We start from the raw sequence: 22,511 nt of genomic DNA, 5'->3' as shown, positions 1-22,511 counted from the left end.
GCTTTGTTCAACCCAATACGATTTCTCATGTGCCATGAGCTGGGTATTATACAGCACATGCTTGATGAGCAGTGGTGAATAAGCGTGCCCTCAAGATCCTCTAGTGCTGTGTTTCTCAAGTCCAGGTGTCCATTAGAAACATGTTGGAGAGCTTTTAAAACGCTGTTGTTCTCAAGCTCCACCCCAGACCAATTTATTGAAACTTTCTGGAGTTGGGACCTAGGTATCAGAATGCTTTAAAATTCTCCAGGTTATTTTAATGTTCAGCCAGGCTTAAGAAGAAGTCCTGGTCTAGTGAATGACTAGTGGTCTAGTCCTGGTCTCTCTCCTGCTTCTGTTTTCCATGGCCTCTGATCTAACCCAGCAGATGCTGAATCCCTTTAAGAATTTAGACTGGCTTGGGCTACCCTCTTTGGGTCCCCTCCCTTTGTATGGGAGCCCTGTTTTCACTCTGTTAAATCTCGCAACTGCACACTCTTCTGGTCTGTGTTTGTTACGGCTTGAGCCGAGCTTTCACTCACCATCCACCACTGCTGTTTGCTGTTGTCACAGACCCGCTGACTTCCATCCCTCCGGATCCGGCAGGGTGTCCGCTGTGCTCCTGATCCAGCGAGGCGCCCATTGCCACTCCCGATCGGGCTAAAGACTTGCCATTGTTCCTGCATGGCTAAGTGCCTGGGTTTGTCTTAATCGAGCTGAACACTAGTCACTAGTCACTGTGACCCATGGCTTCTAATAGAGCTATAATACTCACCGCATGGCCCAAGATTACATTTCTTGGAATCTATGAGGCCAAGAACCCCAGGTCAGAGAACATGAGGCTTGCCACCATCTTGGAAGCGGCCCACCGCCATCTTGGAAGCAGTCCTCCACCATCTTGGAAGCAGCCCTCCACCATCTTGGGAGCTCTGGGAGCAAGGACCCCCCGGTAACATTTGGCGACCCAGGTGGGACCCCCAAAGCAATGGGAAATGTTCCCCCCAAGGCAAAAATGCCCCTAAGATGTATTCTGGAGAACTGGGACCAATTTGACCCTCAGACACTAAGAAAGAAACTATTTATATTCTTCTGCAGTACCGCCAGTACTCCCTCTTCAAGGGAGAGAAACCTGGCCTCCTGAGGGAAGTATAAATTATAACACCATCTTACAGCTAGACACTTTTGTAGAAAAGGAGGCAAATGGAGTGAACTGCCATATGTACAAACTTTCTTTTCATTAAGAGACAACTCACAATTATGTAAAAAGTGTGATTTATGCCCTACAGGAAGCCCTCAGAGTCCACCTCCCTACCCCGGCTTCCCCGCGACTCCTTCCCCAACTAATAAAGGACCCCCCCTTCGACCCAAACGTCCAAAAGGAGATAGACAAAGGGGTAAACAATGAACCAAAGAGTGCTGACATTCCCTGATTATGCCCCTCCAAGCGGTGTGAGGAGAAGAATTCGGCCCAGCCAGAGTGCACGTACCGTTTTCTCTCTCAGACTTGAAGCAAATTAAAATAGACCTGGGTAAATTCTCAGATAACCCTGATGGCTATATTGATGTTTTACAAGGGTTAGGACAATCCTTTGATCTGACATGGAGACATATAACATTACTGGCTAGATCAGACACTAACCCCAAATGAGAGAAGTGCCGCCATAACTGCAGCCCGAGAGTTTGGCGATCTCCAGTATCTGTTAGGTCAACAATAGGATGACTACAGAGGAAAGAGAACGATTCCCCACCGGCCAGCAGGCAGTTCCCAGTGTAGACCCTCATTGGGACACAGAATCAGAACATGGAGATTGGTGCCGCAGACATTTGCTAACTTGCGTGCTAGAAGGACTAAGGAAAACTAGGAAGAAGCCTATGAATTATTCAATGATGTCCACTATGACACAGGGAAAGGAAGAAAATCCTACCACCTTTCTGGAGAGACTAAGAGAGGCATTGAGGAAGCATACCTCTCTGTCACCTGACTCTATTGAAGGCCAACTAATCTTAAAGGATAAGTTTATCACTCAGTCAGCTGCAGACATTAGGAAAAAACTTCAAAAGTCTGCCTTAGGCCTGGAGCAAAACTTAGGAACCCTATTGAACTTGGCAATCTCAGTTTTTTATAATAGAGATCAGGAGGAGCAGGCAGAACGGGACAAATGGGATTAAAAAAAGGCCACCGCTTTAGTCATGGCCCTCAGGCAAGTGGACTTTGGAGGCTCTGGAAAAGGGAAAAGCTGGGCAAATCGAACGCCTAATAGGGCTTGGTTCCAGTGCAGTCTACAAGGACACTTTAAAAAAGATTGTCCAAACAGAAATAAGCCGCCCCCTCGTCCATGCCCCTTATGTCAAGGGAATCACTGGAAGGCCCACTGCCCCAGGGGACGAAGGTCCTCTGAGTCAGAAGCCACTGACCAGATGATCCAGCAGCAGGACTGAGGGTACCGGGGCAAGTGCCAGCCCATGCCATCACCCTCACAGAGCCCCGGGTATGCTTGACCATTGAGGGCCAGGAGGTTAACTGTCTCCTGGACACTGGCGTGGCCTTCTCAGTCTTACTCTCCGGTCCTGGACAACTGTCCTCCAGATCTGTCACTATCTGAGGGGTCCCAGGACAGCCAGTCACTAGATACTTCTCCCAGTCATTAAGTTGTGACTGGGGAACTTTACTCTTTTCACATGCTTTTCTAATTATGCCTGAAAGTCCCACTCTCCTGTTAGGGAGAAACATTCTAGCAAAAGCAGGGGCCATTAGACACCTCAACATAGGAGAAGGAACACTCGTTTGTTGTCCCCTGCTTGAGGAAGTAATTAATCCTGAAGTCTAGGCAACAGAAGGACAACATGGACGAGCAAAGAATGCCCATCCTATTCAAGTTAAACTGAAGGATTCCGTCTCCTTTCCCTACCAAAGGCAGTACCCCCTTAGACCCGAGGCCCAACAAGGACTCCAAAAGATTGTTAAGGATCTAAAAGCCCAAGGCCTAGTCTTTATGTGTCACAGAAAAAACAGGAATAGCTCTAGGAGTCCTTACACAGGTCTGAGGGATGAGCTTGCAACCCGTGGCATGCCTGAGTAAGGAAACTGATGTAGTGGCAAAGGGTTGGCCTCATTGTTTACGGGTAGTGGCGGCAGTAGCAGTCTTAGTATCTGAAGCAGTTAAAATAATACAGGGAAGAGATCTTACTGTGTGGACATCTCATGATGTGAATGGCATATTCACTGCTAAAGGAGATTTGTGGCTGTCAGATAACCGTTTACTTAAATATCAGGCTCTATTACTTGAAGGGCCAGTGCTGCGACTGCGCACTTGTGCAACTCTTAACCCAGTCACATTTCTTCCAGACAATGAAGAAAAGATAGAACACAACTGTCAACAAGTAATTGCTCAAACCTACGCCGCTCAAAGGGGACCTTCCAAAGGTTCCCTTGACTGATCCCAATCTCAACTTGTATACTGATAGAAGTACTTGTATACTGATGGACTTCAGAAAGTGGGGTATGCAGTGGTTAGTGATAATAAAATACTTGAAAGTAATCACCTCACTCCAGGAACTAGTGCTCAGCTGACAGAACTAATAGCCCTCACTTGGGCACTAGAATTAGGAGAAGGAAAAAGGGTAAATATATATAGAGACTCTGTATGCTTACCTAGTCCTCCATGCCTATGCAGCAACATGAAGAGAAAGGGAATTCCTAACTTCTGAGGGAACAGCTATCAAACATCAGGAAGCCATTAGGAGATTGTTATTGGCTGTACAGAAACCTAAAGAGGTGGCAGTCTTACACTGCCAGGGTCATCAGAAAGGAAAGGAAAGGGAAATAGAAGGGAACTTCCAATTAGATATTGAAGCCAAAAGAGCCACAAGACAGGACCTTCCATTAGAAGTGCTTATAGAAGGACCCCTAGTATGGGGTAATTCCCTCCTGGAAACCAAGCCCCAGTACTCAGCAGGAGAAATAGAATGGGGGAAACTCACAAGGACATAGTTTCCTCCCCTCAGGATGGCTAGCCACTGAAGAAGGAAAAATACTTTTGCCTGCAGCTAACCAATGGAAATTACTTAAAACCCTTCACCAAACCTTTCACTTAGACATTGATAGCACCCATCAGATGGCCAAATTATTATTTACTGGACCAGTCCTTTTCAAAACTATCAAGCAGATAGTCAGGGCCTGTGAAGTGTGCCAAAGAAATAATCCCCTGCACTGCAGGCCATACATTTCAATCCCTGTATCTTTAACCTCCTTGTTAAGTTTGTCTCTTTCAGAATCAAAGCTGTAAAACACAAATAGTTCTTCAAATGGAGCCCCAGATACAATCCATGACTAAGATCTACCACAGACCCCTGGACCAGCCTGATAGCCCATGCTCTGATGTTGATGACATCGAAGGAACCCCACCTGAGGAAATCTCAACTGCACGACCCCTACTACGCCCCAATTCAGCACTAAGCAGAGCAGTTGTCGGCCAACCTCCCCAACAGCACTTGGGTTTTCCTGTTGAGAGGGGGAACTGAGAGACAGGACTAGCTGGATTTCCCAGGTTAAGAATCCCTACACTTAGCTGGGAAGGTGACTGCATCCACCTTCAAACACAGGGCTTGCAACTTAGCCCACACTCGACCAGACCAATCAGGTACTAAAGAGAGCTCACTAAAATGCTAATTAGGCAAAAACAGCAGGTAAAGAAATAGCCAATCATCTATCGCCTGAGAGCACAGCAGGACAATGATCGGGATATAAACCCAGGTATTCGAGCCAGCAATGGCTACCCTCTTTGGGTCCCCTCCCGTTGTATGGGAGTTCTGTTTTCACTCTATTAAATCTTGCAACTGCAAAAAAAAAAAAAAAAAAAAAAAAAAAAAATTTAGACTGGCTCTGTTACCAGGCTATTTGCTTGGTCACTTTTTTCTGCTACTGGAGGTGGACAAGGTCTCTTCTGCACCATTATGAAACCATCCAAGGACTGTTCACCAGTTGATTGTGGCAGATTAAGCCTGACATCACATCAGGTCATTGAGGAAATCACTTCTTTCATGATTCTTTTTGGCCCAGAGGCTAGAACCAGGTTGACGTCAGTCTCCATGAATCAGCTTCCCAAACCAGACACAGACTTTTTTAGAATGTGATAGCTCACCTGAAACAAATATGAAACCAAATTTTTGCCATGTTCTACTAAACAATACAGGTACCTTAATTTTCTGTCAGCCTTGGGAATTTAAGTGAATAGGACTCTTTAAAATATAAAATACCTGCCTAATTGTAAACTCAAAATGAAGTTTTACAAAGTTAGTTTCAAATGGGCTTCAAAAGAGGAAAAACACATTTTTACTTAATCGTTTTTAGACAGTTCCCATTTATGTACACAACTCTATTTCATAATTTTAATTCCTTTTACTAAAAAGGTTTTTTCTCATATCAAGCATGACTGATGCTCTACTATGCAATGCACATAATATTGTTTGTTATCTTCCAGGTTTGTAATTTTCTGGGGCTGCCAAATGCTGACTAAATTATTTGTAGTAGTCAGTTCGCAGTGGGGTTTCTCCTTCTGAGTTCAGATGGGACAGCTATCTCTATATTTTCATTGTATTTGTGTACCATCTTTTATGCTTTGTGTGATTTTAAACAGTATTTTATCTAGAACTGTATAAATCATAAAAATGACAAAATTTAAAACATGCAGTTAATAACCCACAAAAATAAAGTCAGCATAAGAGAAAGCAAAAATATCTGTTTTTTTAGAGGAGAAGCAATTCTTTCTATATTCTTCTCTTTCTTTTTTTCTATTTTTTTGAATGGCAAGAATGTAGGTGGTTTCTGATGAAGCTCTTTCTCATGCAACTGGAAAGCTCACCCAGCTGAAAGGCTGGCTGTCTCTTAGTCACAAAGCTGAAAAAGTTTCCTAAGATTGAGAGAAAATGGGAATGTGAAGAAACTCAAGAAAAATGAAGTCCACTTGTTTCCTGCTTGATGTTTATGCAGGTTTTAAAAAGATGACATTAGAGCAAAATTCTACAAGGAGTTCTGGGCTTTGCTGTTGATGTAAATCCAGCAGTTTGGCTCAGACAGGGTCTTGAGTGTGGTTTCATGAATTTGTTCTTCCAATGAAACTCACTGACCACCTCTGTGCCAGTCTCTGCTCCACACTTAGGACCTAACATTAAATTGGACAAGGTCCTTGCCCTCAGCGAGTCTTCCTGTCATCTTGCGGAGGTGCCTATAATCTACAGCCCTCAAATTACATGGATGAGAAACTGTATTTTACCAGTTTTCCCTGGAATGTTCACTGTATGGAGAGTTGACTTATCCCAAAGAAAATCCCAACAGACTAATTATAAATCAAAATATGTGAGAGCTGGTACAAACCCCTTCACAACTCATTTCCTACTTACCTCCCAGGCCAATTCCACTTATATTTTAATATAATTTTTAAAATTATATAATATTTTATAAAATATTATAAAATTATATTTTATAATATAAAAATTATTAAATATTTATATATTTTATAAATATATAAAAATATATATATTTGCATATATACATGTTCTAAAATATAGATAGATAGACAGATAGATAATTTAAATCAGTACTTGGTATGCATGGAAAAAGAAGCTAATATCTAAACATCCAAATGACCTGTGCCTAGCATTGAGCTAGGTGTGGTTATCTCATCCAATGTAGACTATATAACAACTACAAGATAAGTATTTTTATGCTCATTTCATGTAATGCAGAAATAGAAGCCTGTAGATGGTAGGCTGCCCAAAGTCATACAGCTAGCAAAGGGTGAATCCCAGATTCCAGGAGGCTTGTCTGATTTCAGAGGCCTTCCAATTCATGATCATAATCTCCTTATTGAGATCATCTTTCCCTCTTAGGTCAGAGGCAGTTAATTCTTTCTACTTATTCCAGGTGTCAACTACTTACTTAAGGTCATCTAATCTACCTGTCCCAAACAATTTTTTTAAAAAAAGTCAAACGCATTTCTTCCATTTGGTTTGTTAACTATGGAAAGAGCAGACATTTTCCCAACTTGGGGCATAATTTCTAGGATCTAAACATACCACAAGTTGGTTATTTCATCACGGTCCCATTGAGCAAAAAAAGAAAAAAGAAGTAATAATATTTTTTATTTTTTCCCTTCCTCCTTCCTTGCCTCCTTTCTTCTGTTCTTTCTTGTTGTTTCATTTTCTTTCTTCCTTCTATTCCTGGTTTACTAAACACCATGTACTAGGCAAAGTGTACTCATATCTTGGTGTAAAAAAACAAATGCATATATGTATTTATCAGGAAATAGGATACATATAATAATGGAAATACACTCAAAATATAGTTCCAGCCTAGATGAGGATGTCATTAACTCCATTCTGGAGAACATGGAGCCAGAAAAATTTTCACAAAGATGCTTGATCTAAACATTGATGGATGAGTGAGGAAGAGAAAGGGTGGTTTAAGAAAAGAGGACAGAGTATGAAAAGCCTGGGGACATCTCTGGTGGCTGCAGATTCCTATATTAGTGACCATTATTACAATATCAGAAGAAGAGGATGTAGAAAGGTTAGAGCTGAGCAAATATTATATTACTATTGTCAAACACTGTATTGCTATTGGCAAAGTGTCCAAAACCAAGTATCTTGCTGCTCTCAGCACTGTTACAGTGAAAGGTGAGGCAGCTGCAGGAATGGCAGCAAGCCAGTCCATGTTGCTGGAATGGCTTTCCACTCCTGGAAATTATGATATGAAGTGCTTAATTTTTAAGAGAATAATTTCTGTTTGTTATAAAAATGTCAGTTGACATGTGCAAATTAGAGCATGCTGTATTGCAGAGCATTTATTTTCCAGCAAATATTTGTTTATGTAGCTGACATTTCAAAATAAAATCTAAAAGTTACTTTTATGTCAGCATTATCACTCTTGTCATAACTTTATATTTTATGGCTAAATAACAGTAGGTATCTATTTTGTAGGCTGCTGTAAATCTACTTAAGTAGGCAAGTTATGAAAATTATTGTAAATGACTATACATCCAGAACATAATATATTGTATTTTCATTAAGCCATAGTAATTTAAATTTTCTAGTAATGATAGACTAACTTGTTCCAGACTAGTTTTTTCACTGAGAGTAATTACAAAGTTCAACAAAATATAAGACATCTTTTGGAAGGGAATAGAGCTACCAAAGTAACAAGGACTTGGGAGGCCAAAAATCTCAGAGAGAAGGCAAGGCCAAAGGAATGACCTCAATATTCAGTGTAGCTAAGTGGTGGACAAGAGGCTGAGAGCTGAGCAAATTATAGGGACAGGGTCTGTAGGGATCACCTAGGAGGATCTCTTGATTTTGGCTGATACTACCAAAGGGCTTAACTCTAAAAGTACAGTTGAACTGGAAATAGACTAACACTCACAAAGATAGTGCTCAGATCATTTCAATTCTTGGTATAAATAAATAACCTGCATACCAAGAAACAAGATGATCTGGCCAAAAAAAAAAAAAAAAAAAAAAAAAATTCCCAGGAAGAAATGGACAATGGAAACAGCCCCACATGGATCAACATATTGCTGCTGGGAGGCAGAGCTAGATGGTACAAGAGAAGACTCCACCAATTGTGTCCCCCCGCAATACTAATTTAACAACTATCTATACACAAAAATGCACCTTTATAAGAACCAAAAATCAGGTGAGCACTCATAATATGTGGTCTGGTTTTGGCTTTGTATCACTGAAGGAGGCACTGAAGAAGTAGGACAGTCTTGAATCACCAGTGCCACCCTTCCTCCATCTCCTGGCAAAATGGCATGGTGTAAAGAGCATTTTTGTGCTTTGGGGAGAGGGAGAGCTGGCAACTGTGAGGCATTGAACTCAGTGTGTTTTCCTATTATAGCAGAAAGGAAACTGGACCACACTCAGCTGACACCTGCCTACAGAAGGAGCATTTAAACCAGCTGTAGCCAGAAGGGAACCACTGATCCCAATAGTCGGAACTTGAGTTCCCGAGAGGCTCGCCACTGCAGGTTGTCTAACTGTTATGGGGCTCTAAATAAACTCAAAAGGCCGTCTAGGACACAAGCACTGTAACTCCTAGGCAAGTTCCCATGCTGAACTGGGCCCAAAGCCAGAGGACTTGGTTGAGTGGGGAGGACATGTGACCTATTGAGACACCAGCTAGGGCAGCTAAGGGAGTGCTGGCATCACCCCTCCCCTAACCCCAGGCTGCACAGTTCATGGTCCAAAAGAGATCTCTCCCTCTCCTTTAGGAGTAGAGAGGGTAGAGTGGGAAGCACATAGTCTTGCTTCCTGGATACAAGCTCAGACACAGCAGGACAGGGACAGGACAGCCCTCAGAGTTGTGAGGCCCCCATTCCAAGCCCTAGTTCCTGGATGACATTCCTAGACACACCCTTGGGCCAGAAGGGAACTGTTACCTTCAAGGGAAGGACCCAGTCCTGGCAACATTCATCACCTGCTAACTAAAGAGACTTTGGGCCCTGAATAACCAGCAGCGATACCTAGATACTACATCAAGGGCCTTGGGTGAGACTCAGACTTATTGGCTTCGGGCGAGACTTGGCACCTTCCCGCCTGTGGCGGTTACGGGGCAAGACTCCTGCTTGAGAAAAGCAGAGGGAAAAGTAAAGAGGACTCTGTCATGCACCTTAGAGACCAGCTTGGTACCCAAGGTGACAGATAAGTGGGCTTTTGAGTTCCTTGATTTCAGGATTTGGCCCCTGGACGGCATTTATGGACCAAGCCCCAGGGCCATGAGGGAACACAGGCAGTAGCCAGGAAGCGGTTAAAGCAGGCCTTGGGTGAGACCCAGTACTGTGCTGACTTCAGGTCTCACCCTGTGGTGGTGGCCATAGGGGTGCTTGTGTCACTCTACCCCCAGCTCCAGGTGGCTCAGAACGGAGAAAGACTGTTTGGGAGAAAGTAAGGGAAGAGAATGAGAGTCTCTGCCTGGTAATCCAGACAATTCTCCCAGATCTTGTCCAAAATCATCAAAACAATAGCTACATGAGTCTGCAGGACCACAGCATTACTAGGTTTGGAATGCCCCCTAAAACAGATACAGTTTAGATCACAACACCCAAGTACCTTCAAATATCTAGAAAGCCTTCCCGAGAAGGATGGGTACACAGAAGCCCAGACATGGAAGACTACAATAAATACCTTACCCTTCAATGCCCAGACACAGATTAACATCTACAAGTATCAAGACAATCCCAGAAATCATGACTTCATCAAGTAAACTAAATAAAGCACTAAGAACCAATCCTGGAGAAAAAGAGATATCTGGCCTTTCAGACAGAGAATTCAAAATAGCTGTTTTGAGGAAACTCAAAGAAATTCAAGATAACACAGGGAAGTAATTCAGAGTTCTATTAAAGAAATTTAACAAAGAGATTGAAATAATTAAAAAAGAATGAAGCAGAAATCCTGGAGCTGAAAAATGAAACGGGCATACTGAAGAATGTATCAGAGCCTTTTAATGGCAGAATTGATCAAGAAGAAAGAATTAGTGAACTTGAAGACAGGCAATTTGAACATACACAGTCAGAGAAAACAAAAGAAAAAATAATTTTAAAAAAATGAAACACACCTATAAGATCTAAAAAATAGCCTCGAAAGGGCTACTGCCCATAAAGCAGAAGTAGAGAAAGAGATGGGGGTAGAAAGTTTATTCAAAGGTATAATAACAGAGAACTTCCCAAACCTAGAGAAAGATATCAATATCTGAGTACAAGAAGGCTATAGAACACCAACTCTGTCATGCATCTTAGAGACCAAGCAATTTAATCCAAAGAAGCCTACCTCAAGGCATTTAATAATCAAACTTCCAAAGATCAAGAATAAAGAAAGGATCCAAAAAGCAGCAAGAAGAAAGAAACAAATAACATACAATGGAGCTCCAATACATCTGGCTTTTCAGCAGAAACCCTATAGTGCAGGAAAGAGTGGCAAGAAATTAGTACTGAAGTAAAAAAAAACAAAAACAAAAAAAAACACATCCGTTTACCCTAGAATAGTATATCTGGTGAAAATATCCTTCAAACATGATGGAGAAATAAAGCCTTTCCCAGACAAACAAAAGCTGAGGGTTTTTGTCATTACCAGACCTAGCCTATAAGAAATGGTAAAAGGAGTATTTCAATCATAAAGAAAAGGACGTTAATGAGCAACAAGTAATCACCTGAAAGTACAAAACTCACTTGGTAATAGTAAATATACCAAAAAACACAGAATACTATAACACTGTAACTGTGGCATGTAAACTACTCTTATCCTAAGTAGAAACACTAAATGATGAACTGACAAATCAATAACTACAACAACTTTTAAGACATAGTACAATAAGATATAAATAGAAACAACAAAAAGTTAAAAAATGGGGACGGAGTTAAAGCACAGAGTTTTTATTAGTTTTCTTTTTGCTTATTTGTTTGTTACACAAACAGTGTTAAGTTGTTATGAGCTTAAAATAATGGGTTATAATATAGTATTTGCAAGCCTCAAGATAACCTCAAACCAAAAAACATACAATACATACACAAATAATAAAAGTAAGAAACTAAATCATATCACCAGAGAAAAATCACCTTCACTAAAAGGAAGATATTAAGCAAAGAAAAAAGACAGGTAAGATCACAAAAGAAGCAGAAAACAAATAACAATATGGCAGGAGTAAGTTCTTACTTCGGAATAATAACATTGAAAGTAAATGGACTAACCTCTCCAATCAAAAGACATAGGGTGGCTGAATGGATGGAAAAACAAGACCCAATGATCTGTTGCTACAAGAAACTCACCTCCTCTATAAAGCCACACATAGAATGAAAATAAAAGTGATGGAAAAAGATATTCATGTCCATGCAATCTAAAAAAGAGCAGGAGTCGCCATAGTTACATTAGACAAAATAGATTTCAAGAGAAAAACTTTAAGAAAAGACAAAGACAGTCACTACATAATGATAAAAGGGTCAATTCAGCAAGAGGATACAACAATTTTAAATATATATGTACCCAACACTGGAGCACCCAGGTATATAAAGCAAATATTATTAGAGCTAAAGAGAGAGAGACACTAATATAATAATAGTTGGAGGCTTCAACACCCTACTTTCAGCATTAAGCAGATCTTCAGGCAGAAAATCAACAAAGAAACATTGGATTTACTCTGCACTATAGATCAAATGGATCTAACAAATATTTAGAGAGCATTTCATCTAAGAACTACAAAATACACATTCTTTTCCTTAGCACATGGATCATTCTCAAGGACAGACCATATGTTAGGTCACAGAACAAGTCTTAAAACATTTCAGAAAATTGAAATTATATCAAACATCTTCTCTGACAACAATGAAATAAAACTAGAAATAAATAACAAGAGGAATTTTGGAAACTATGCAGATGAATGGAAATCAAACAATATGCTACTGAATAACCCATGAAGAAATCAGAAAGAAAATTGAAAATTTTCTTGAAGTAAATGATAATGGCAACACAACATATCAAAACATATGGGATACAGCAAAAGTGGTACTAAGAGGGAAGTTATAGCTATAAGTGCCAACATCAAAAAAGAAGAAAAATTTCAAACAATCTAATGGTGCATTTTGAAGAACTAGAAAAGCAGAAGCAATCAAACTCAAAATTAGTAAAATAAAAGAAATAAAGTTCAGAGCAGAAACAGATGAAATGTAGAAAACAATACAAAAGACCAATGAAACAGAAAGTTGTTTTTTTGAAAAGTTAAAGAAAATTGATAAACATTTAGCCAGACTAAGAGAAAAGGTGAGAAGATTCAAATAAATAATATCAGGGATGAAAAAGGAAACATTACAACTGATACTGCAGAAATTCAAAGGCTCATTAGTGGCTACAAAGAGCTACTATATGCCAATACATTGGAAAATATAGAAAAAAATGACAAATTCTTAGATACATACAACATACCAAGAATGAACCAAGAATCAATCCAAAACGTGAAGAGACCAATAATAGATAATAAGATAGAAGCTGTAATAGAAAGTCTCCTAGTAAAGAAAAGCCTGGGACCTGATGGTATCACTGCTGAATTCTACCAAACATTTAACCCCTTTAACATTTAGGAAAAAAAAAAAAAAAAAAAAAAAAAGAAGCACAGCTCACTGTCAACACTCATTTAACTTTACATAAATACTCTCTCTGAGGCTGAAGCAAATCTGACTGATTTTCAATATGAAAATAAAATATAAAAACTGTTTTTGGAGTTATTTCTAAACAGAACTAACATCAGAATCATCAGAATCATCAAAATAATCTATTTAGGAAAAATTGGATTCATCAAATAAATCTTCAGCCAAGTATTTGAGAACAATGTTAATGTCACACAGAGGAATGCTACATTTTCTAGGATATGACATTTCAGCGATTGAGAATTACTGTATTTTGTGAATAAAAAACATCATTACTAAACACAGAATGGTATAAATAGGGTGATGTCTTTTGTTTCCAAAGTCGATATACTAGGGCAATATGAAAATAATAGTAAAAGTGAGATAATTTCATGGCAAAGTTATCTTGGGGTAAATGCTGCAGCCACAAGTGCTGCTGGCAAGTATTATCAGGGAAAATGGGAAAAGGGTTAAAGAAGAACTAATAACAATCCTACTCAAACTATTCCGAAAAATAGAGAAGGAGGGAATATTTTCAAACTCATTCTAGAAGGCCAGTATTACGCTGATACCAAAACAAGACAAAGACACAATAACAACAACAAAAGAAATCTACAGGCCAATATTTCTGATGCACACAAAAATCCTCAACAAAATGCTAGCAAACTGTATTTGACAATACATTAAAAAGGTCATTCATCATGACCTAGTGGGATTTATCCCTCGGACACAAGGATGGTTCAACATACATAAATCAATCAATGGGATTCATCTTATCAACAGAATGAAGGACAAGAAACATATGATCATTTCAATTGGTGCTGAAAAAGCATTTGACAAAATTTGACATCCCTTCATGATAAAAACCTTCAAAAAACTGGATACGGGAGAAACATACCTTAACATAATAAAAGCCATACACAACAGACCTACAGTTGGTATCATACTTAATGGGGAAAAACTGAAAGCCTTTCCTGTAACATCTGGAACATGACAAGGATGTCCACTTTCACCACTCTTATTCAATACAGTACTGAAAGTCCTAGCTAGCACAATCAAACAAGAGAAATAAATAAAGGGCATCCAAATAGGAAAAAAAGAAGTCAAAATATCCTTGTTTGCAGGTGATATGATCTTACATTTAAAAAACATAATGACGCCACCAAAAAACTATTAGAACTGATAGACAAATTTAGTAAAGCTGCAGGATACAAAAGCAACATACAAAAATCAGCAGCATTTTTATATGCCAATAGTTAATCAAAAAAGAAATCAAGAAAGTAATCACATGTACAATAGCTGCAATAAAACACCTAGGAATAAACTTAACCAAAGAAGTGAAAGATTTCTATAATCTAAACTATAAAACATTGCTGCAAGAAAATCGAAGAGGACACCAAAAAATGGAAAGATATTCCATGTTCATGAACTGGAAGAATCAATGTTGCTAAAATGCCTGCACTACCCAAAGCAATTTACAGATTCAATGCAATCTCTATCAAAAGACCAATAACATTCATCACAGAAATAGAACAAATAACTTAAATTTTATGTGGAACCCAAAAGACCCAAATTTGTCAAAGCTATCCTAAGCAAAAAGAACAAAACTGGAGAGGAATCATATTACCTGACTTCAAATTATACTATACAGTTATAGTAACCAGAAGAGCGCAGTACTAGCATAAAAACAGACACATAGATGAATGGAACAGAAAAGAGAACCCAAAAAACAAAACCATCTACAGTGAACTCATTTTCAACAAAGGTGCCAAAAACATACACTGTGAAAAGAACAGTCTCTTCAATAAACAGTGTTGGGAAAACTGGATATCCATATGCAGAAGAATGACACCAGACCCCTTTCTCTCGCCATATACAAGAATCAAATCAAAATAGATGAAAAACTTAAGTCTAAGCTTTCAAACTATGAAACTACTACAAGACAATTTTGAGAAAAATATTCAGGGCATTGGCCTGGGCAAAAACTTCTTGAGTAATACCCCAAAAGCACAGGCAACCACAGCAAAAAATGGACTAATGGAATCACATCGAGTTAAAAAGCTTCTGCACAGCAAAGGATACAATCAACAAAGGGAAGAGACAATCCATAGAATAGGAGAAAATATTGGCAAACTACCCATCTGACAAGGGATTAGTAACCAGAATATATAAGGAACTCAAACAAATATATAGCGAAAAAACATAATAATCCAATCAAAAAATGGGCAAAAGATTTGAATAGACATTTCTCAAGACATACAAATGGCAAACAGGCACATGAAAAGGATCTAAACATCATTGATTATTAGAGAAATGCAAATCAAAACTACAATAAGATATCTTCTCACCCTAGTTAAAATGGCTTATATCCAAAAGACAGGCAATAACAAATGCTGGTGAGGATGTGGAGAAAAGGGAGCCCTCGTACACTGTCGGTGAGAATGTGAATTAGTACAACAACTATGGAGAGCAGTTTGGAGTTCTTCAAAAAGCTAAAAATAGAGCTACTATATGATCCAGCAATCCCACTGCTGGATATAGACCCAAAAGAAAGGAAATCAGTATATTGAAGAGAGATCTGCATTCCCACGTTTGTTGCAGCACTGTTCACAATAGCAACATTTGGAAGCAATCTAAGTGTCCATCAACAGATGAATAGCTAAAGAAAATGTGGTACAGATACACAATAGAGTACTATTCAGCCATAAAAAAGAGTGAGATCCTGTCATTTGCAACAACATGGATAGAACTGGAGATCATCATATTAAATGCAATAAGCCAGGCACAGAAAGAAAACATTGCATGCTCTCACTTATTTGCAGGGTCTAAAAATCGAAACAATTGAACTCACGGACATAGAATTCATAGAGAAGAATGGTTACCAGAGGCTGGGCAGGGTAGTGGGAGAGGGTGTGGGAAGGAGGGTAAATGGTTAATGGCTACAAAAAAATTAGAAAAAATAAATAAGACCTACTATTTGATAGCACGACAAGGTGTCTACAGTCAATAATTTAATTGTACATTTAAAATAACTAAAAGAGACTAATTGGATCATTTGTAACACAAAGGATAAATGCTTCAGAGGATGAATACCCCATTCTCCATGGTGTAATTGTTATGCATTGCATGCCTGTATCAAGACATCTCATGTACCCCATAAATATATACACCTACTATGTACCTACAAAAATTAAAAATTAAAAGATATTGCTTGCTGGTACAAGAAACAGAAGTTAAAATAACCATGATTCATATATTCAATAATTAGAAAATGTGATAGAAAACTCCAGCAGATAAATTGTTTTATGGGAAACTGTAATAATAAAAAATGTGAAAATCTTCAAACTAAAACACAATAACTGAAACTCTGAGCTTAAAGAGAGGCTTAACAACAGGTTGCACAGAGTTGAATAGAGGGTTAGTGAAATGGAGATGAGTCAGAAGAAAATATCCAGGCTGAAGGACAGAGAGAAGACAGAATGGAAATACAGAAACAAGTATAAAAGACATATAAAACATGATGTTAAAAATCCCACAAATGTAATATAATTATTTGTTAGAGAGAAAAGAGAGAATAAGCTTAAGAAAATATTTGAAGTAAAATTTTTCCAGAATTAATAGAAGATATCATATCTTTGGTTCAAGAAGTGCTATGAACCTCACACAGGAGAAATATGAAAAATAAACCACACACATTTATTTACATTTTGGCAAAACTGCTGAAAACTAAAGAAAATGAGAAAATCTGAAAAAGCAGCCAGAGAAAAATCACAGATTACTTTCAAAGATGCAACAATATGACAGATGACTTCTCAGAAATAGCAGAAACCAAAAGCAGTACAATGACATTTTCAAAGTTGTAAAAGAAGATATGTGCAATCAAGAATTCTATACCCAGCAAAAATTCTTTGAAAGTACAAGTAAATAATTACATTTTCATGAGAAAAAAAATGTAGAATCTGTCATGGTCTGACTGCTTCTACAGGAAGTATTAAAAAATGTTATTCAGGGAGAGAGAAAATTTTTCCAGTTGGAAGCATGAAGATAACAGGAAGAAACAAAGAGCAGCAGAAAGGGTAAATATGTAAATAAATCTAAATATATTGACACATAAAATCAATGTATTATAAAACAACAAATCACACGTTGTAGGATTTAAACTATATCTGGTATTAAAACACATGGAAACACTAGCACAAAAGGCAGAAGGTGCCTACATGAAGTTAAAGTGTTCTAAGGTTCTCATATTGTACAGGAAGTGATAAAGGATTAATTTATATTAGGCTTTAATAAGTCAAGGGTGTATGTTATAATCTTTAGAGTAATGACCGAAAGAATCATTTCTGAAAGCTAACTAACAGGGTAATAGGAAAAAGTGAATAATAAGCAATCATTAATCCAAAAGAGCAAGAAAGAAAAGAAAAAGGAACAGAGAATGTGTTGGAGAAACAGAAAACAAATAATAAAATCGTAGTTTAAAAACAAATATATACACGAATTACATGAAAATATATAGACTAAATGCTCAAATGAAAAAGATTGTCAAAACTAGGTTTTAAAAATAATTGTACATTGCTTATAAGGAATATACCTGAAATATAATGATATCGGTAAATTGAAAACAAAAGTTTTTGGATAAAAGATATACCATACACACCTTAACAAGTACAAAATGGAGCTACACTGAAAGCAAATGAAGTAGAATCTTCTAAAACATTTCTAGAGGTTAGAAAAAGGACATTTCATCGCTAAAAGGGTAACTCCATGAGAAAACAATTATAAGTGCAAAAGCAATTAACAGAGCCTCAAAATATAGAAAGCAAAAATTAGGAGAAATAAAAAGAGAAAGAATAAAAAGGGTAATCATAAAGGATATTTTAATATTTAATTTAAAAGGGAACTCAAGAGGATATTTTAATATACTTCTCTCAACAAATCGTCTATGATTTGGTCTAGCTGACCAAAAATGTCAGTAAAGATAGACGATTTAAAAAATATGATTAACTGACTTGACCTAATCGACATATAAAGAATATATAGAGAGCTAAACAATTCTAAAATACATTCTTTTCAAGTATATAGAGAACATTTGTCAAAACTGACCATATGTTGAACTTAAAATACACAAAATTTCAAAGGATTAAAATAATAGAAAGGATATTCTCTGAGCACAGAATTAAGCCAGAAATCAGTAACACAAAGATAACTTGAAATTCTTTGCATATTTGAAAATTAAGCAATACATTTCTAAATAAGCTATAAATCAAAGAAGATATCAGAATGCTTTAAATCCTATAATGACGTGAAAGAAAACTAAGCTCTCAAATATTTTTATAACTAACAGTTTACCAAAATTCTGGGTATTCTTTCTTTAAAAGACTTTTGTGCCATCCTTCTCTTTCTATTCCTATTCTACTACCAGCACATCTCACATTTATTAGTTATTGAGATATTGCTATGTCTTAAGCACTGTGTTATTTCATTTTACCTTCACTACAGATCTATGAGGGAATATTATTCATCTCTGTTTTGAAAATGATGAAACAGGCTCAGAGAGATTAAATAACTTCCCCAAGGTGTTAAGTCCAAAAGCATCAAAGCTTGAATTTGAACCTACTGTCAGACCCAAAGCCTATAGCTGCATGCAGGTAGGATCTATGTCTGTATTGCTCACTACTGAATCTCCAGTACTTAGTTCAGTGTCTTAAATGCAGCAAATACTTGCCTCAGAATGATTTTGACTGCAAGTAATAGGATACCTTACAGTAAGTGTTTATGATCTCACATTACATTTCCAGAGGTAGGCGACTTCAAGATGGTTTTAGTGGTTTAACATTCTCACAAAGAACTAGAAAGAAACTACCCATCATTCTGCCTCAGTGTCCTCAGCACATATCTCTCATAAGGTTGCATGATGGCTATACCATCTGAAGCATCAAATTCTCACACAACTTCATTTGAAGACTAGACAAATTTTGGGTGAAATCTTTCCCATTTGTTTTCCTTCTTCTTCTTTTTCTTTTTCTTTATATCATGGAAAAAATATTTCCCCCAATCTCCCCAGCAGTCTTCCCTTGTATTTCATTGACCAAATTCAATCTTATGGCCTCCCCTAAACCAAACACTGGCAAAAGGGAATGGAATTATAATTATTGGCTTTGTCTAAGCTACCTTCCCTGGGGGCTATTTCCACTCAACATCTGAACAAAACAGGGGTTCTCTTATCAAGGAGGAAGAGGACATAGCTGTTGGATAGCCATCTATAGTGTCTATCATGGTGCTCAATAAATTCTTACTGAACAGGCATAGAAGTCTTCACCACTGAGCTACACTGCATTCTGGAATAACAGAAAGGATATCTGGCCTGGTCTCCCTGACACACCAGAGCTTATACAGCAATAGGCCAGCCCAGGCCAGAAAGAATTCCAATAGAAAGTTCAGCTTAGCAGAACTGCACCTGGCAGATGTCTTAATTCAGTGGTCAAATCCAGACAAGGGTAGAAGGGTGCATGCTGTGCTCCATTCTCAGAAAACTGCTTATCATCTGTAGACTGCCTCATTCTCTTTCATGGCTTTGCCCAGAATGTCTGTATCCCTTCCGCTCATATTGTCCATTTGACAAATTCTTGTTTTTTTAAAAGATACAGTTCAAAAGTCACCTCCCCTAAGAAGCCTTTCTTGATAGTGGAAATCCTCTCTGTTCTCTGTGGTACTCTGTAGTTCAGCACTTATCACATTATAGTGTACATGCTCCTTTTGCCTTGAGTTCACAAGGCAAATAAAAAAAATATTGAGCCCTATAATCAGAGTAGGAAAGAGTATGAAAATATGAACCTATTATCTTTAACTAAATTTTTAAATTACAATAGAAATAGTGAGTTTACTGTAAATAAAATTAAGTAAGGGTAAGTAAAATAGGAATTTCATCCTCTCCAGTTTCATTCCCCAGCAGTAATTGCTGATAATAATTTGGAGTATATTCTACTGAAGACAAAGATATAAATAAGCACATCATTTTTGGGGAAAAAAAAAGATTGAACTCAGTAAAAATTCTACCCTAGGTTTTTATCCCAAATGGGGAAAAATACTCATTAAGAAATAAATACCTTGCAAACACACACACACACACACACACACAAACACACATCCTTGTTCATGTTGGTGTTCCTCTTGGAATTAGTCCTACATATTTTTCTCCCCCTTGATATAAAGAGATTTAAAATTCCCTCGCATTTGGCTACCATGCATAGGAAAGCCTATGGTTAAGCTAGGAAGTATTGTTGGTAACTGACTTCCTACTTAGTCCTCTCCGGTGCTCCTTTTATATATTAGTTTTGTGTGGCTGCTGTAAAAAATTACCACAAACCTGGTGGCTTAAAACAACAGAAACTTATTGTCTCACAATTCTCAGGGCCCAGAAGATCAAAATTGGGTTGTTGGCAGGGCTGTGCTCCCTCCATAGGCTCTAGGGGAGATTCTGTTTTTGCCTCTTTCAGCTTTGGGAGTGGTTAGTATGACTTGGTGTTTCTTGGCCTGTGGCTTCCAGTCTCTGTCTCTCTGGTCACACTGCCTCCTCCTCTTCTGTCTGTTAGATCTCTGGGGTGTGTCTCTCACAAGGATACTTATCATTGAATTTAGCACCCTCACCCTACCACAATCCAGGATGATTTTATCTCAAGATTGTTAACTTAATTACATCTGCAAAGACCCTTTTTCCAAATAAGATAACAGTCACAGGTTCCAGGAATTAGGATGTGGACATGTCTTCTTGGGGAACACCGTTAAATACACTACATTTTAGTAATCAGGTAAGGAAAATGAAACAGAATTTTTAATAAACTGACAAAGAAATACGCATTGGTTAGGATGCTTTTAGTGACAAGCAAACTTAAAGTTGAAGCTTCCACTTAAGTACATAAGCAATAAAGCAATTTATCATCTCACATTAAAAGAATTCTAGAGGTGGGGCGGCGCTCAGGCTGGTTAATTTTGTGGCTCAACAATGTCATGAGAAGATCCAAGAATGTCACACCTTTTCTTCAGACTAGGTCCCTGTAAGTCATCTTAGAATATCACATCCTAACAACAATATCCAGAAGCAGAAAAAGGAACCCATTTCTTCCCATTGCCTCCTTTTTAACAGTGAGAAAACCTTTCCCAGAGCTCCGCCACTCATTCCAGTAGATTCCCTTCTCATATCATTGGCCTGACAAGATCCTATGACCTGCCTAACCAGTGACTAGCGAGGAGGATGGGGTCTTCATGATGAGTCAGACCAATTCCTATTGAGGGGATGAGGACCACCTCTCCTGAAGCAGATGGCTGCACAAGATCAGAGTTCTATCTGATAAAAGGAAGGAGGAAATGGCGGTTGGGCAGGCACTCAACAATGCCTGCTTCAGAATGAATAAGATTATGAAAGGAATATCGAATAGACATTTGCTATTATTACAAACAAGGCATCTGTGTAGATATGAATAGGTGCACCTTATATTTCTCTCTCTTCTTTAACACCATCCATGTAATTATAGGTTATATATAATGTTTTGCGAAGAACTTTTTGTTAGTGTCTGTTTTGTCTTACCATATCTCTACCTATAATTTTTAAAACAGTACATGATAAATTTTAAGATCACCTGGAATCCTAGTATTTTGGGGGATAGAGGCGGGTGGATTGCTTGAGCCCCAGAGTTCGAGTCCAGCCTAGGCAACATGGTGAAACCTCAACTCTACAAAATATACAAAACTTAGCCAGGCATGGTGGCGTACCTGTATTCTCCTCAGGAGGCTGCAGTGGGAGAATTGCTTGAGCCTGGGAGGGAGGCTGCAGTGAGCCCAGATTGTGCCACTGTACTCCAGCCTGCCTCAAAAAAAAAGTCATATTTTGTTTATTTAAAGGAGTACAAATTTAGTGGTTTTATATTTATATTTATCATCTACTAGATGCAGGAGATTTAAATTTGCTCTAATTCATTTAATATATCAATGCTTGCAAAAGAAAAAGAATTTGTTTTCTGATGAAGATAGTAATTTTTTAAAATCCAAAATATTAACAATAAGTAAGAAAATAGAAGCAAACAAGCTTCCTGAATAACCTTAGATAGAGCCACCTATCCACTCTGGACCACTTGAACATCTCTGGACTATATTGTAAGGAAGAAAGAAAAGTTTATCTTGTTTGAGCCACTGTATTTTAGAGCCTATTATAATGGCTTTTGGGGAAGGAGGTACAATTAGGGGGTCTGATTTTGTGATGAGACCCTGAAATTCAGAATTTTATATAAAATCTATAAGTCTTTAAAAGTATTCATTGTTAATTGAATATTATTGGAAGCTCTGTTTAGGTTAAAACAATATGTCAGTGGA

At 38.0% G+C, this 22,511-nt stretch overlaps 1 long non-coding RNA gene across 5 annotated transcripts in view; it reads right to left on the bottom strand.

The window, feature by feature from the left end:
* LOC106998712 (uncharacterized) overlaps positions 1 to 22,511 on the bottom strand; it is a 110,358-nt gene that overhangs the window by 18,440 nt on the left and 69,407 nt on the right. For 2 of the 5 annotated variants that reach the window (XR_013418303.1, XR_013418300.1), the window contains exon 6: positions 21,915 to 22,005. The exons of 1 other annotated variant lie outside the window; for it this stretch is intronic. This is a non-coding gene — a long non-coding RNA (uncharacterized LOC106998712). Of the gene's footprint in view, positions 1 to 521; positions 4,816 to 5,001; positions 5,121 to 21,914; positions 22,006 to 22,511 lie in introns of those variants that run through there. 2 more of the 5 variants (XR_013418301.1, XR_013418302.1) reach the window with 2 other exon arrangements.

The sequence above is a fragment of the Macaca mulatta genome, chromosome 6 (genome assembly GCF_049350105.2).
Source record: "Macaca mulatta isolate MMU2019108-1 chromosome 6, T2T-MMU8v2.0, whole genome shotgun sequence".
NCBI lineage: Eukaryota > Metazoa > Chordata > Mammalia > Primates > Cercopithecidae > Macaca > Macaca mulatta.
Note: the sequence above shows the minus strand (reverse complement) of the source record. Positions and strands in the feature narration are given on the sequence as shown.